Below are 15,018 nucleotides of genomic sequence, written 5' to 3' on the forward strand. Positions count from 1 at the left end.
TACTCTGACAATCGGGGATCAAGACAAAGTCCCGTGGTTTATTTCAGCCATCCCAGGCAGCCTGCAGAGTATGAAGGTCAGGGATTCACAGGGGACTGCTTGCCATCAAGTCCAGCGAGAGAGAAAATTTTGCAAACACCGGTCAAATTATTCTGCCTGAATCATTTGCACAGCTCAGCCTCGGGGTGCTCTGAGGATAAACCTCTTTCTTCTTCTCGTCACCCCAGGAAACCTAGTTTTGTTCAGTTGATTGCTGGGGCACATATAGAATTGCAGTGACAAGGGAGAGCTTGTATTACTGTAGACTCTTTGCAAATGCATAGTAACACAGAAATAAAGCCATTTGGGGGTTGGATAAAGGGAGTTAAATGAGTAGCCTTCAGTAGTGTGTGTGCATGGGTAGGGCATAAGGGATGATTGCATGCTACTACAAAACACTATTGTCAGAGCCTTTGACTAATTAGGCAAAGGTGATGCACTAAATCTTTATAGCCTCATCTGAAATGCCCAGATTACTGGCATCAAAGATGAAGTTGAGATTATGGCAGAAAGAATTGGGATTTCTGCTCTCAATCCATGCGTCTCAGGATGACAAATTCCTTGGGCCATGCATCTACATCACTCTGCAGTGCTGGTCTTTGGCTCCTTGGTTGCTAGGGCAGTCCAGATGTCCGTACCGAAGAATGTCCCTTTTTCATACTCTCCTTCTCAAACACTGAAGGATTTCCCCCTGCCACCTTTTGAGTCTTTCTTTTTCCCATCGTTTTAGCACTTAATCTGCTGCTTTGTGCCATTAGCAAACCAGTATGCCATTATCTGGTGACACAAGTCAGCACTGGTCTATTGAAGCTGGCTGAGCTGCCACTGCCACGATATCACACATTTTGGCCTCCAAGTCTCCCTGCCGAGTGACAATACACTGGACACAGCAGTGGTTCCCCAGCTGTGGTCCTTGGGTCAGCAGCAACCTGCAAAGCTATGTCAAAATCCGCAGTTACTGTCAGTATTTATGAGAAAGCCCATTTTGCATGGTCTCACACGTAGCACCTAGGAACATCTCTCGGAGTGTGACACTGGTTCAAAGCTTTTGGAGCCAGGTGTGTATGCAAAAGTAGCAGACTTATTGATAGGCCTGGCATTGCTGGCCTGCGAGCACTGCTCTAGATTCCTCCCTTTCACTCAGTCTCTGCCTAGACTCTGCGCTCAGACATGTCTGCTGAAATCCAGAAACATCTCTGATTTATTCATCCCAGATGCTGTAGGATTTACACCGGGGTGACAAAGCCCACACAAAGGGATGTTCTAGGGAAAAAGACAACCCAGCAGACAAGAACTGGCATGTCCCAGCTGCCAGGCTCAGGAGCCCAGTGACTGTTAATGAGTGTCACTGGGACAGATCTTCAGCTGGCGTAAATGAGCGCTAGCTGATTGTAACTCCACCAGGACTTCGGTGGAACTCTGTTGATTTACACCAGATGAGCAGCTGCTGGTCCAGGGCCCGGGCTAGCCAGGGAAAGCCCCCTGGAGTTTCCATCAGTGGGTGTGAGAGTGGGGTAGAAGCCGGCTGTGTGTGTGAAGGGGTGCAGGACAGCAGGCAGAAAGCAAATGTAGGGAAGAATGTGAAAAATATGTCTTACTGGATTGGCTTCGCCAACAAATATATCTTTTCTTCTTTCCGCTTCCCTTCTTCCCCACCTCCAGCAGCTCCTCGCTCACACTCCCTCTCTGCTGCTCATCTCCCTTTGTGCACCTCTTACCCACACTCTCCTTTCTAAACAGGTGCAGTTGCCACTCAATAGACTTTAATTACCACTTCAAGGGCTCTCACCAGGGTCTGCTGGGAGGGTGGAGATGAATTTTCCTGAGGATTATGCGTATGTCTGAGTTCTTTTTAGTCAGATGGCGGTATTACTGTCAGGCTGTATCCTTCGAGAGATTGTTTCTTCATCTTCTCTCTGCTTGTGTTAACAAAAAACAAAACTGCTGATAAATGAAAAGAAAGCAGCCATTAGCGACATTAATTATCAGGGCAGCAAATTGGTCTAGAGAAAAATACTCTGAACAATTTTAAATAACAGGAGTCGAAGCTGGACTTCTAAAGCATTATTTCTGCTTGCAAATTAAAGGCCTAATGTTCAGAGGTAAGGAGCTCAGCATCTCCAAAGATTTCTGTGGGAGTCTGGGGTCCAAAAATACAAGTTGTTTTTAACCATTTTACCTTCTTTTTTGCTGTGTGCTCTTCCCATCATATCTCACTGGAGAAATGCGCTGTTAATGCATTCTGCTGGTACCCCGGGGGATTCCTCCGGACTGAACATGTCAGTTGATTTCTGTCTTCAGCATAGTTTGCCTATGATGGAGAGTTATTCCCAATGTTTAGCTGGTAAAATACCATTATTTTTACCATTGAGATCCCCTTTAAAAGACAATCCTGGAGAATGCAGAGCAGAAGCTTATGTCTGTCAGATCTGCTTGAAATGGTTTGCATAGCATGCGAACATGCACTTGTGTTAAATGCAGATGCACACATCAAGTGTATACATGGTTGTATGTCCTGATACATGCACCACCGGAAAAGATAGTAACTGCAAAAATAACAGTACCTTTGGGGGCTGGGAAGGTTTCCAAATATTTTCAAACCATTTTGCTTTTGCTCAATATCAACATTTTTAACATTTTCATAAAATGAGAAGCACAAAGGGGACTGTTTTATAGAAAATTAAGCAACGTTTTCTTCGGCCAGAATTAAGTTTGTTTTCCTAAACAAGCAATTGGGCAAACTGGGGAAATACTGTAACCAAATCTGCATTATTGTGTACATGTTTTCCGTGAAACATTTTGCCTAGGTGTTGAAGAATGTTGTTCTATGTTAGGAATTAAGAGAAACTGCACGACCTGTAAAAACCAAAGCTCAGAGGATCAGCCACGCTGGTAGGAACCTGTGCGTTGTGGCCCACGGAGCTGGGTCTGGCCCAGGCAGAAGCCAGCCCCTGGCAATTGCACACACACAGCATTTGAGCTGCAGTTTGGCACTCGCTTCTGTACAGGTCCCTGTGCAAGCACCAGTGTCTGTGCCAAGGGGCAATCCTGTGCAATGCTCTGCCTTTACAGCGCGTGTGGGGTACTGAGCACTTCTGAGTTCCTGCCCCCGAGCCAGCTTGTATTTCTGGGTGTCACCCAGGCTCTTCCTGTCCCTTGGGCATTACTAACCTTGCAGTGAGACTCAGGCACTCGTCTGAGGTTCTTACGTGTAGTCGTCACCCAACTAGCATTTGTTTCCCATCCAGCACAGTCTGCCCCTGTGCGCTGCTGTCTGCTCTCAGCTTTGGGCTTGTGTTGGTACCTGTAGTACAGAGTGAAGAGATGAAGGAAGGATGGAGAACACTGATGGTAATATGCTAGTAAAAAAGCAGAGTAAACAGAATTGCACCTCTGTACTAAGCTACCCCTTTGGTCTCAGTTTGGGGATATTTTTTCCTCCTTCCTTAGGCTTTGAGTGCAACCACGACCTAATAACATAACAAGGTGCGTGGCACCAGGGACTCAGTCTGGGACAATGCTGCCCGTTGGTACAGGGTCAGTGATGGCACAAGGAAGAGGAGTAGTGAGGTGCCTACAGGGGAATTCTCCCTGTGTGAGCACATCTACGCCACCGTCTCTGGACTTTCTTCTCACTCAGGGGGATCCATTCCCCTTTTCTCCAGCAGGAATCCTGCAGTCCCTCCCTCTCCTATTCCTGCCCTCCCTGGCCTCCGGAGAGCTGCCGGCCCTGCCGATGCCTGGAGGCATTCTCATTTTCCCCTGATCATCTCAGGTTTTGTCCTTCCTTCTACTTCCCACTGTAGCTTTTTCTTGCACCTTCTAGGATTTAAAATTTCTTCTGCCTTCCCCATCTCTCCCCTCCCTGCTCCCTTTTCTTGCACATTTTGCTTTCCAGGTCTATCTCCCACATGTTCTCCTGCCATTGATGTGGGGCTAGGATGCACATTGATCACAGCCATCTCAAACCCATCTCTCTCTTTTCCCAAAGAGCCAATGAAAATGTCACCCATGAGATAATCATCATGTAGCTCACGTCCCTTAATTGCTCTCAAAGTACACATCCAGACTGCAGAGCCTCTTTGAAAGGCAGGTTCTGGCCTTTGGCACATTATTGACAGGCTGTTGATAGGCCCCTTTGTTGAGGAGCAATTTTGTCCCTTTTGCAGTACATTTTTTTTTTTATTTTTTTAAGACAGCTCCTTCAGAAAGAGTAGATTTTTAAAACAGAGCTGAGCTCCAAATGAACAGACTTATTCCTGAGAAACGGTGACATACATGTGAGATGAGAGCTACCAGCCTGTTTCGTGCAGGACTCCATACACGAAATCAAAACTAAAATGACTGATAGCCTCCTCCCAAGTTGCTTATTATTCCTTCCCCTCCTAGACCTGGTAATTAGGTGTTTACTTGCAGTGTATTACTAAATCATTAGATGTCTTGTGTGTTCCACTATACGGTCCCTGGCAAACAAGAGAAAGTTGACACTCAAGCTGTGTGGCAACTCATTTGTATCTATTAGTGATAATTCTTTTGTTTATTTAATACCTGCTGATTAAAATGGACTAAGATTTCCTCATCACAGCAGCCCTTCGCTGCCTTAAAAGCTGCATAGGTCTGGGGCAATTGCTTGTGTGCCTGCTAAAAAGGAACAATTGAGCGCAGAACAAAGCACACTTGCTCTCCCATTATTGTCATGGGCAGGGATCTTCCATTAGCAGTGCAGAGTCTGTGACACGTGGCTGAACAATCCTCCGGTCGGGCACTGGATGCCCGTCGTACACACATGCTAAAACCACCTCGTTAATAGGAATTTATTTTAACAAGTCCTGTGTAAGGTGAGGTCCCACCGTGGTAGGCACTGCATGTAAATCTTGAGTTAACCCCGCTGAAGCCTTCGGCACGGCTGTGCTCTCGAGCTCCAGGCTCTCTCTAACTAGACTTTCACCTAAATCTAACAGCAAAATCTCCAGGCTATATGCAACTAAAAACCAATCCTGGAAGAAATGAAATTCTTTCCTCTCTGAAACAATGTCCTCCGGAATGATTTTGCTGTTAATGAACCCCAACTGAGCTGCTGTATTTTGGAGCCACTGGTGTGCATTTTAACAAGGAGCTCTCTGTGTGTGGATGTGCATCAACATAGCCAGCCCCCATAATGGAAGTCTGTTCAGCATCCTAAGTCCCGCATTAGGCTGTGCCCGTAGGAGCCCTGGGAAGTTCCACTGAGACTGCCTGAAGGTAATCATCTCTCCCTGCCTCCTGGCTGTCCCTAACCAAGTGCTCCGCTTGCATCTATTCTAGGAAACAGCTCTGGAGATTATAAAGTTTAGACCCTAATGCATTCACTAGCAACAAGGGGAGAGAAATGCTGTTTGATTATAGATGAAAAGGAAAAATGCAAGGGGCTTTGGTATTCAGAAAAATTTCCAGCATGCTGTGATTTGGTTGTTGAACCCCGTAAGGGACTGAAAGCCCTTGAACTTCATTGTTTTCTCTGAGTCAGTGCAGCCAAACCATAAGCAACACTTGAAAAACATAGTCCATCTAGAATTTATCATAGAATCCTTCATGATTGAAATAATACATCCTTCATGATTAAAATGATGAGTACTTCCCATTATAGGAACTTATTTCATGCATTACATCCACTTAAATCATTTTTGGTTTGTTTGTTAAACAAAGCCACATCACAGTAAGTAGACCGTGCATTTAGATCGGTACGTGCGATGCAGAATGGAGCCCATTCTGTCAAAATTCAGGAGAATTAGTTATGTCAAACCCATTCCCTCTGTGATAGACCAGCAGAAGAATATAATGCCTGTTTTCTAAAAAAAAAAAAAAGGCTAATGTATTTTTTAAAGCTGTGTATTCATTAATTGTTATCTATTGTTTTGTTCCACCTACCTGTGTTGCACTTTATCAGGTTATGTAAAAGCTGCAGATACCTCTCTTGCCAAATACACCTTCGTCAGCAAGTCGTGAGAACTGTGCTAAAATAAAATGTTGGCTGGATTAGATGGAGTGGATTAGAAAGATGAGAAATATAAGGTAGGAGAAAATAAGACAATAAATAGGTCTGGCAAGGTATACGGATAATCTTCCTCTCAGGCCAAACATGACAAGATAATAACCTTTTTCTGTTCTCTAGTTCCATTTGCTCTCGGATCTCTAGAGCTTTATGAATATCACTTACATTGGGCTTCTGGTAGGCCTATAAAATGAGTATCAAAGTGTTCATTTTTACAGGACAAAAAAAAAAAGGCAATGTACATTATTTAGGAGTAGGTTTAAGTTTAAAATTAGCATTGCACAAATCAGTCCAACTCTGCTCTTTGTTGGTTTGGCTCCTGGCAATCACTGCTCAGGGCCGGGTGGTGCACTGACGACAAGCTGGTAAATCAGAGCGCTACGGCCACGTTTTCACAGCTCCCACACCAGTTGCACAGCCAGGCCACAACAGGAGCGGGTCTTGCACTCTCCCCAGCCCTCCCCAGTCCTTCACAGCACCTAAACAACCTACATGGGCAGCTGCTAAGCTCGTCAGACATGCATTTTGATGACAGCGCCTCCTGAACTCAGAGAAGGCTCCTCTGAACTATCCTGGTCTCTCCTAGCTCAGGAGAAATTCCCACTGCCTCTGCCAGGTTCAGGCTGCAGCCTGCAAAGCCCTGGGACCTTCTCTGAACCCTTTGCCTTCCAGATGGCAACGTCTCAACTGAGTGGGAGATGCCCTGAGTAAAGTTTTTTATTGTGCTGTGCCATTGATTTCTCCAGATACGTTGCACCAACTCAAAGCAACAGAGTACTTGACTGGACAGAATGACAAACCACAATTTTAATAATTTTGTGAGTTTTACCAAAAAGATTTGCTGTTTTTCTTCCCAGGAACTGTGCAATTTTCTGTGCACAGAAGAAACGCTCCTTTCTATTTCAGTGGCAGGGTGCATTGTCACCTTGCAGTAGCAGGTGCTGACTATTGCTTCTGATCTGGGGGGCTCGAATCCACGCAATTTTCATCTGGGCTGGGTTCTCGCAGGTGGACTGTTCATCATGGCTCTAGATTTTCAAAAGGAATGAGCAGTTTTGGATCCCTTATATTTGTGTTTGAGACACTTTGAAAGGGGAACAACTGCCAGAGAGCCAGGTGCTTAGCAGTCCCTGCAAGTCAGGACTAACTGGGATATGGCGTGCTGGGCACCTGAAAACATTAAATGCTTTTGAAAATCTGGGGGGGGAGTTCTGTTTCTGGATGTGACCTGATAAGACTGTACAGGCTTAAGTTATGCAGAATAAAAAGGAGACATTTGCATACGTTGTAGAAATATCTTTGAATCCTCAGTTCAGCCAAGTGCTTAACTTTAGACATGTATTTGATTCCCGTGGGAGTTAAGTGCTGAGGTTTCTGCATTTGTATTTTCCTGACATTGTCTAAGTTACCGTAGGTTTGTTTTATGAAAATTCCTGAGTCAGTCTCCAAATTATAATAAAATAAAAGGGAAGATTCTCCCCTTCATCCTGAAGTGTGATGCTGTGGGGGACATACAAGGCTTTGCTGGCTTGTTCATCCATTCAGGTGCAGAGCCGCAGACTGTGCCATGAAATGCCTATTCTTTGCAATTCGTTAAAAAACCTGAAGCCTGAGTCACAGACTGTGTTAAGTGCTGAACAAACACGGAACAAAATGTCCATGCCCCAGAGAGATTACGGTCTCATGGAGCCAGGCCGCTCACCGTGGTGATGTATCAGGAGGGCTCGAATTAATGCCAGATTCCGCATGGCTGCAAACACGCGCTTGAAAAGCAAACAAATAATCGTGCAAACAAAACCCACCCAACCCTTCCCCTTGTCAATCACCATCCCAATTAACAGCCCCTGCGTGGCAACACTTGTTAGAGCCCCCCCCTCCCCAGCAGCTCAGAGGCTGCTGAAGGCAAAATCTTGGTACCGACCCTTCTCTTGGCTGCTACGCACACCCAGCTGTTTGTAGGCAGGGTAAAACTAAAACCTCCACGCTCATCGTACGCCAGGAAGGGGGCCATATCTCACAATCGAAACTCGCAGGAGCCATCTGGTCTCGGCAAATAAGGGCTACTGGAGTTGGGGTGTGAGTGTGCGATGACTGGAGAATGTGAATGGCCCTATTCATGCAAGTAGTACAACAAGCACTAAGCTACCGACGTGCTTAAGGCTCTGCTGAGTCAAAGAAAAATGTGGCAGGGAGGGAGTTTTTTGGGTTTGTTTTTTCCTTTTTCAGGGCCAAAGCTACAAATACAGGATGGAGCTGCTTCTAAGCCCTCGGCTGGAAGCTCTCTGTTGATGCAGGGGCCAGGATAATGCAGGCTCAGTCCTGGTTTGCCAGCAGTGAACTACGGCTGGGAGTTGCAGAGTTGCTTGGAGGGTAATTCCTTTGAATCTCAGCGAATGCTGAAGACTCCAAATATCCCAAGCAGCCTTAGGATACTCAAACACAAATATCAGTATTGAATACGGCATTAACCATTCCTTAGCATTTTTTTTTCCTTTCCTTATACTATTTCTAGGCTTTAATGTCGGTAATTTCATAAATTAAAAGTCCCAGCACCTGTCCTACTACGGTCAAACTTCACAAAGGTACTTCAGGATCTAAAGACAGCTCGTTTTGTTAAAAGCTACCAATGAATTAGGTCCCACTCCGACTTACTTTCAGGTGAGGTGTATGCCTAACTTATTTTACACATCCCAACAGGACCCTAACGCCTGTTCTAAACTCATTCAGTTTTAAAGAGGTGCTAAACAGTGACTTGGAGGCCCCACAACAACCATAACACTCCTTGAGGGAAGAGCTGCCTTCACAAGATGCATACACCAATTTTATCACCCACTTCTCAACTCTTTTGTGCTCTAGGCTCTTATATTGACCTTCGGGTAGTTCCACGAGAGATTTGTTTCTTTTGCTTCCGTAGTAATGGATAGCTTTGGCGGGGTCTGAATTTAGTATCCTTTAGTCTGAATTTAGTATCTTTTAGTCTGAATTTAGTATCAGAGAAAACTCCCATTGATTCCACTGAGCAGAAAAAACAAATTCATTGCTCAGAGTTGTTCCTTAAGATCTCCTTCCCGTCCCGACCCAGTGACATACTTCAGTCCCGCTGAAGTGTTTGCTGAACTGGGGTGGGTGCAGGTGCTCAGAGCGAAGCGGGTGCTTAAAGGCTTGGTCGAGCCATGCCCCTGCCTCCTCTCATCCCCTGGTGCGGAGCGGGGCGGGTAGGACCGTGCATGTGTCGCAGTGCAGTAGTGGACCATGGCGCACGCTGACACGCGCACCTAGTGCGCATGAATGCAGGTGTTTGAAAGAGCCTGGATGTAAAATTGCGTGTGAGTGCAGGTGTCTGGAGCAGGCATAGTGCCCAGGTCTGCGTGCCAAGCTCAGGTGGCTGCGGCTGAACAAAGCTCTGCCAAAGAGAGAAGATCTTACGCGTGTTTATCCAGGCGCAAAAGCTGTTGCAGATCTCGCGTCTGAAATCCACTCTCTTTTTCCTGCTGAGATTCCCAAGCACCTCCCAGTCTCCCAGCTACTCACAGCCCGAAACCCTACCAGATGCCATGATTGCAGTGGAAAAGCAGCTCATTACTGGAGTGGCAGGCGACGCACAGACAAATATTTGTGCAAGGCACACAGAGCCCAGGGAGTGGAACACATTGTCTTTTTGATGGAAGGAGGAAAGGGGAAGGAGGTTTTTGCCTGTAGCAAAATTACATAACAAAATGAAACAACAAAAACCAACACCCTATACAGTGTTTGTTACTAGTGAAACCTAAAATGTCCCCTTCTTAGCAGGCGGTGGTGTAACCTCATGCCAGATTGATTTCCCGTTTCCAAATTTTGCTAAATGCTTTAAGGATTAGGAATTAAGTTCAGATCTTACCCTAAATTCTTTGTTCTTCAAAGATCTCTGTGTGTAAGGATCCCTCAGAAAAGAGGCAGGTTTTGATCCTTCTCTGAGATGCGTTTGTTTTGAGATCTACAGGAAATGGTTAGTAAAGAAAGGTTACAAAATATGCCCCGAACAAACTGAACTGTGACTTGGATTAAGCAATACGCTCCGCACAACGCAAAATTTAGTTAACTTGGAGGATAACCATCTGTCCGAACATTTTTGTAATAAATATTCGATCTGATTAGGCAATATTTTAGAATACGGAGAGAAACCCCCCAAAGCAGGAAAATGTATCTGGTGCAATATCATTTTCTGGCTTCTCCTCAAGTTCTTTCGCATGCCTGTGTTGAGGCAGGAGATAAAGGACATGGTTTCTTATACATTCCTTATACATGATTTCTTTTTTACAGCTAAACTTCAAAGGAAAAAGATGTTGTATGGATGTTGTAAGAGATAGGACGCGACAAAAACCAAACCCAAGTATTATGTTGCACCGAAGAAAGGTCACAAATTGAGTCACTGTGCGGACACAGAACGGATGGAAGATGCTAAAAGATTTTCAGACAGATAACAGATATTTCTCCATTCAAATTCCACAGGCAAGCATTTCCACTGTTAGTTTGTTCGAAGTACAGAATGCGTATCTCTGAATGCTGTCTGTATATTCAAGGCCTTAAATGAAATCTCAACTTTTAAGTGGTTTTCTTTTTTTTCTTTTTTTTTCCCCAAATATTTATTTCAGAAACAGCAAATGGGATTTTCCTTAAAATGGAGAACAGATTCGTTCTCGTCCTCTCGGAGACCAACGTTACTTAAGAAAAATACAGATGTAAAGACAGGGGGTAGGGAAGTCTGAACCTTGGATTATTTTCCCTTATTGACCCTGTTAGGGCAAAATATTTAAATGTATGTTTACCAGAGCTGCGTGAGTATTTTCAATGACGAGGGATTCATTTAGTGAACAGTCTCAGCTTCCAAGCAGGTAGATCAAATAAATGCACCATTTGACAGTAGTGATATGCAATGCTTTGTTTCCAAAGTGCTCGAGCACTCCGCTTCCAACATTTTTATCTTTTTTTATTTTCTAAATGACGCCTGTGGTGTCATCTAAACAAGAAAAGGCGTGGGTTTTTCTTTCAGTTTGTTCAAATTTCTTCGTTGAGTCAGAGTTAAATACTTTAACAATTTACAATATATATTTTTTTTAATTTTGTCAAAATTTAAAAAGAAAAGCATCCTTTAATTTGATCCCGCTATTTTTTGGGGGGTGGGGATGTTAAGCAATTTGTGAAAAAAAAAAAATCCACAATAATATAACCACTGGGCACTTAAATATAACATGATCTGTCAGTGGACCCCAAGCGTATCAAAGTGAGGCATATTTTGAGTATTCAGCTAGAATAAACAATTGAGGGAAAATATTTTTAAATAACTCCTCATTGATGAATTTCCTCCCTGCAGCATCCTGGCGAAATATCCTATTTCTCTAACCAAGCAGAGGATTCTACGAGCAACTTTATGAGTGAACTACCAGGCAGCCACATTTTCAAAACAAGCATTTTAAGTTTTTCAACATAAAGATTTGATACGGGGGCAGGGGGGCCGCGTGGATGCCATTTGTCCCCGTGTAGCCATTCGGGGCCTCCTGGATTATTTCAGTCCCTGCTCTACCCCAGCCCCAGAGCTGTGAGCGCCTTACCTGGGGCAGTCGGGGCGAGCGGGGGAAATGTAGCTGCGGTTCCTTCAACCCCCTTTATCCCCCTGGATTTCAGTAAGCCCCCAACTTCTCTGGCTGCAGCCTGCCTCCCCAAATGCCCCTTCTCGATTCAGCTTTGGCTTCGCCTTGTGTGTCTGTGTCCCCATCCCCACCTCCCCCCCCCCCCAGCTGCCACCAATTGCTATTGTCCCCAGCGGGACCAGACTCAGTCGGTACCACGGCAGGTGCTGGAGCTGGGAGCTGGGAGCTGAGAGCTCAGGGCTGGAATGTGGGAGCTCAGAGCTTGGAGCACAAAGCTCAAAGCTGGGATTTGGGAGCTCAGAGCTCAGAGCACAAAGCTTGGAGCTGAGAGCTTGGAGCTGGGAGCTGGAAGCTCAGAGCTGGGATCTGGGAGCTCAGAGCTCAGAGAGCAGAGCTTGGAGCTGAGAGCTGGAAGCTGGAAGCTGGGAGCTGGGAGCCCAGAGCCCAGAGCCCAGAGCCCGGAGCCGGGCCCTGTCCGTGGTGCTGATCCGCAGCTCCCCGGCCAGGGGCAGCCCAGCCCCGCTCCCTCCTTTCCTCTTCCCCCGCAGCCCCCAAGGGCAAGGGCAGGGGGAATCCGGCCCCGGACACCCGCTCCCCGCAGCCTGTCCCCCTGCAGCCCCCTTGCAGCCCCCCGCAGCCCGGCCCCGTCCCCCCTGCCGAGCCCCCCGCTGGCGGAGCTGTGCAGCCGGCCGGCAGAGATGGGAGCGGCTCCCCAGGTGGCCGGGGGACCCCTCGCCTTCCCCCCGGCACCTGCAGCATCCCCGGCTCTGCCCAGCCCTCTCCGCCCTCGGCCGAGCCTTCCTCCGCACCCCTGCCGGAGCTCACCTGTCCCTGGGTCACCTTTGCAAGCTCAGGGGCTGGGAAAGCTGCCTTGCCTCTGCCTCGGGGCTTTTATGGGCCCCCGGGGGGGCGGCGGGAGGAGCACCCAGGCGGGGACTCTTTGCCTTGGCCAACGGGAGGCTGCTTTTCCTTGCGAGCGCACAGATTGCACGGATTACATCATGGAGAGCTGCCTGCGCTTCAGTGTAAGAGTCTCCTCCTCGCGTCAAGGCGGGTCGGGGGAGCGATGGCAGAGAGCAACAGGTCTGTCCGTCGGGGGAGCGACACCCAGAGCCCTTGGAAATAGGGCAGCGGTGGGGAAGAGGGCTGAGAAGCTAGCTCTGTGCGAGGCACATGCTTTGTGTATGCCCAGGCAGGAGAGCCCCCGCCGGGAGAGCCAAGGAGTGTCCTCCCGTGCTTCAGCCTGGTGAGGACCGACATGTTTTGCTTTGTGGACAAGTTGCTCAGTGTCTCCCAGGACCAAACCCGCAGCAGCCCTGCTCTTTCCATCTTACCATAGCGGCCCTCCACCTGTATTGCACGTACCCTCTGATCTCCCAGCCCAGTGGATTAGCCAAGTTTCGTCCCAACTTCTCAGCCTTTATCATCCTGTTCTCAGAGCTGACACAAATAACCAGCCCTCCATTTCCTCCCCGAGACTCTGAGCTGAGCTGCAACGTCAGATCTGAGTATCTAGAATCCATCTGCTTCTTTTAATGTTCCTGGTGCAAGGCCGTCAGACAGTTATTCCCTTGAGCGTGCCAAAGGACAAATCACTCGCCAGTGAGAACAATTTCCTAAACCTTCTGCCCAAGAGCGCACACATGTTTCTGACTTTGGCTGGAGGGTGTCAGCTGGCATGGATTTGTGTTGTGCCTCTTCGATTGCAAACACACAGGTTGCAGGCATTAATTCTTCAAGGTTGCCCTAGATTGCCCTAGATAGTCAGTACATCGAGGTAAAGCTTTGTCTCCTGGTATATCTTGTACGCAGGATATATTATTACATGATACCAACGGAAAAAATAATAATTGATTGTAACATTAATTCGCTATAAATCAAAATGGTCCAAAGATAAAGGCTTGGCCTAAGTAATACCTGAGATCCACATTCAGATCTGATCTGGGGAAATTGCTGCCTGCTATGAATGGATGGAATGAATCTCCTGCTCTTCAGATCTGGATCTAAAAGCAGATGACATGAAGGGAGCCCATTTTTAAGTGGCATTTGTTGCTATTCAAATTACAGCTTGATTAGAATAAAGCCAAGCTCACTGTTTCCAACTCTTTTTTTTTTCCTTATCTTCAGTAGATTGTGGGCCAACTCCTTTGGCTGGCTTACATCAGCTGAGAATCTGACCAGCCACTGCGACATTTTTGTTGTTGCCTAAGATAAAAGATGGCTTTGAGCAGAATATACCTGTGTTCAACATGAATCAGTGAATACCCTGGCAGGCTCAAACACTGGTCTCTTGAAGGAGGAGATGGAGACTGAGCACTACCCAATGACCTTGCAATGCATTAGTCACAGCATGAAGAATGTAGACTGGTATACGGGTAAAAGAAGACGTTGCAGCCTTACTAGTGCCTGGCCTTGAACACGTGTCTGTGAGAGATTTTTCGTTCAGGAACCAAATCTGGAAGTCTTTGCTCTGGCTTTGTCCAGGCAAAGCAAGCAGGAGTTCAGGGAAAATTTGAAAAGGATGCTAGATGAAATTGGAAATGGCATCTTATGGAAAATGCTGAGGGGTGCCTAAGTCACTCCGAAAAAATAGGAGTCACAAAAGGGCCGTGAGACTTGGCTACTTAATTTCCATAGAAGATCCTACTGGGCAGGCAATCCAGTGCAAGGGACTGGGACCAGTGCTTGCAGCTGTTCCCATTCCAGCTGGACCTCCTCATCCTTCTCTTATTTTTCCCTGTTTCCTATTTGCTCACCAGGACTCTCACAATTCTCTTTCACTTCAGTCTGAATGTGGTAACTGCTGTTATCCCCTGGCCCAGAGCTGCAGCTACAAAAACCTCTTCTGCCTTTGGGTCTTCTGCTCCTGAGTGAAATGGAGAAGGGTCCCATGGGGGTAAAGAAAAGAGCCGTGAGGAATGATGAAGAATAACCCCCCCCCCAGCTGCCTGTCTGTGAAGAACAGCCATTTTGCAGCTGTGGTGAGCCCACAGGGAACGAGAAGTGTAGAGGCGCTGCCTCTCAGCTGTAGCCTCTTCTTTCAGAGTTGTGGGGCAGGACTTTGGGCTGAAGGCCAGCAATTTCAGCGTGGCCCAGCTGAGAGCTCAGAAACTTGATTTTCAAAGAGATCAGAGATGAGAACATCAGGTGCTCCTTAACCAGGCCAAACCTATCTCCAGCCTGAGATAGTCCTCATTCAAAGCTGCGTTTGAAATGTAGGGCTTATAGCAAGAAGAGACCTGGAAACTCACCACATCCATGACAGATTCTTTCTCGCTGGGCTTTCCCACCTCCCGAGGCTCCTCTGGCTCACTCATTTGC

General features: G+C 46.8%; 1 long non-coding RNA gene across 2 annotated transcripts; it reads right to left on the minus strand.

Moving 5' to 3' along the window:
- Window positions 1–1,780: 1,780 nt before the first annotated feature.
- LOC118179249 lies at window positions 1,781–12,852 on the minus strand. Of its 2 annotated transcripts, none has more exons than XR_004756407.1 (6): window positions 12,523–12,852; window positions 9,948–10,043; window positions 5,947–6,032; window positions 3,211–3,343; window positions 2,219–2,350; window positions 1,781–1,958 (listed from the first exon to the last, which is right to left on the minus strand). It is a non-coding gene; the product is annotated as an uncharacterized LOC118179249 (long non-coding RNA). The 2 variants fall into 2 exon arrangements; XR_004756406.1 differs by having other exon boundaries at window positions 1,781–1,955; window positions 12,523–12,844.
- Window positions 12,853–15,018: the final 2,166 nt, after the last annotated feature.

The sequence above is a fragment of the Oxyura jamaicensis genome, chromosome 28 (assembly GCF_011077185.1).
Source record: "Oxyura jamaicensis isolate SHBP4307 breed ruddy duck chromosome 28, BPBGC_Ojam_1.0, whole genome shotgun sequence".
In the NCBI taxonomy this organism is placed as follows: Eukaryota; Metazoa; Chordata; class Aves; order Anseriformes; family Anatidae; genus Oxyura; species Oxyura jamaicensis.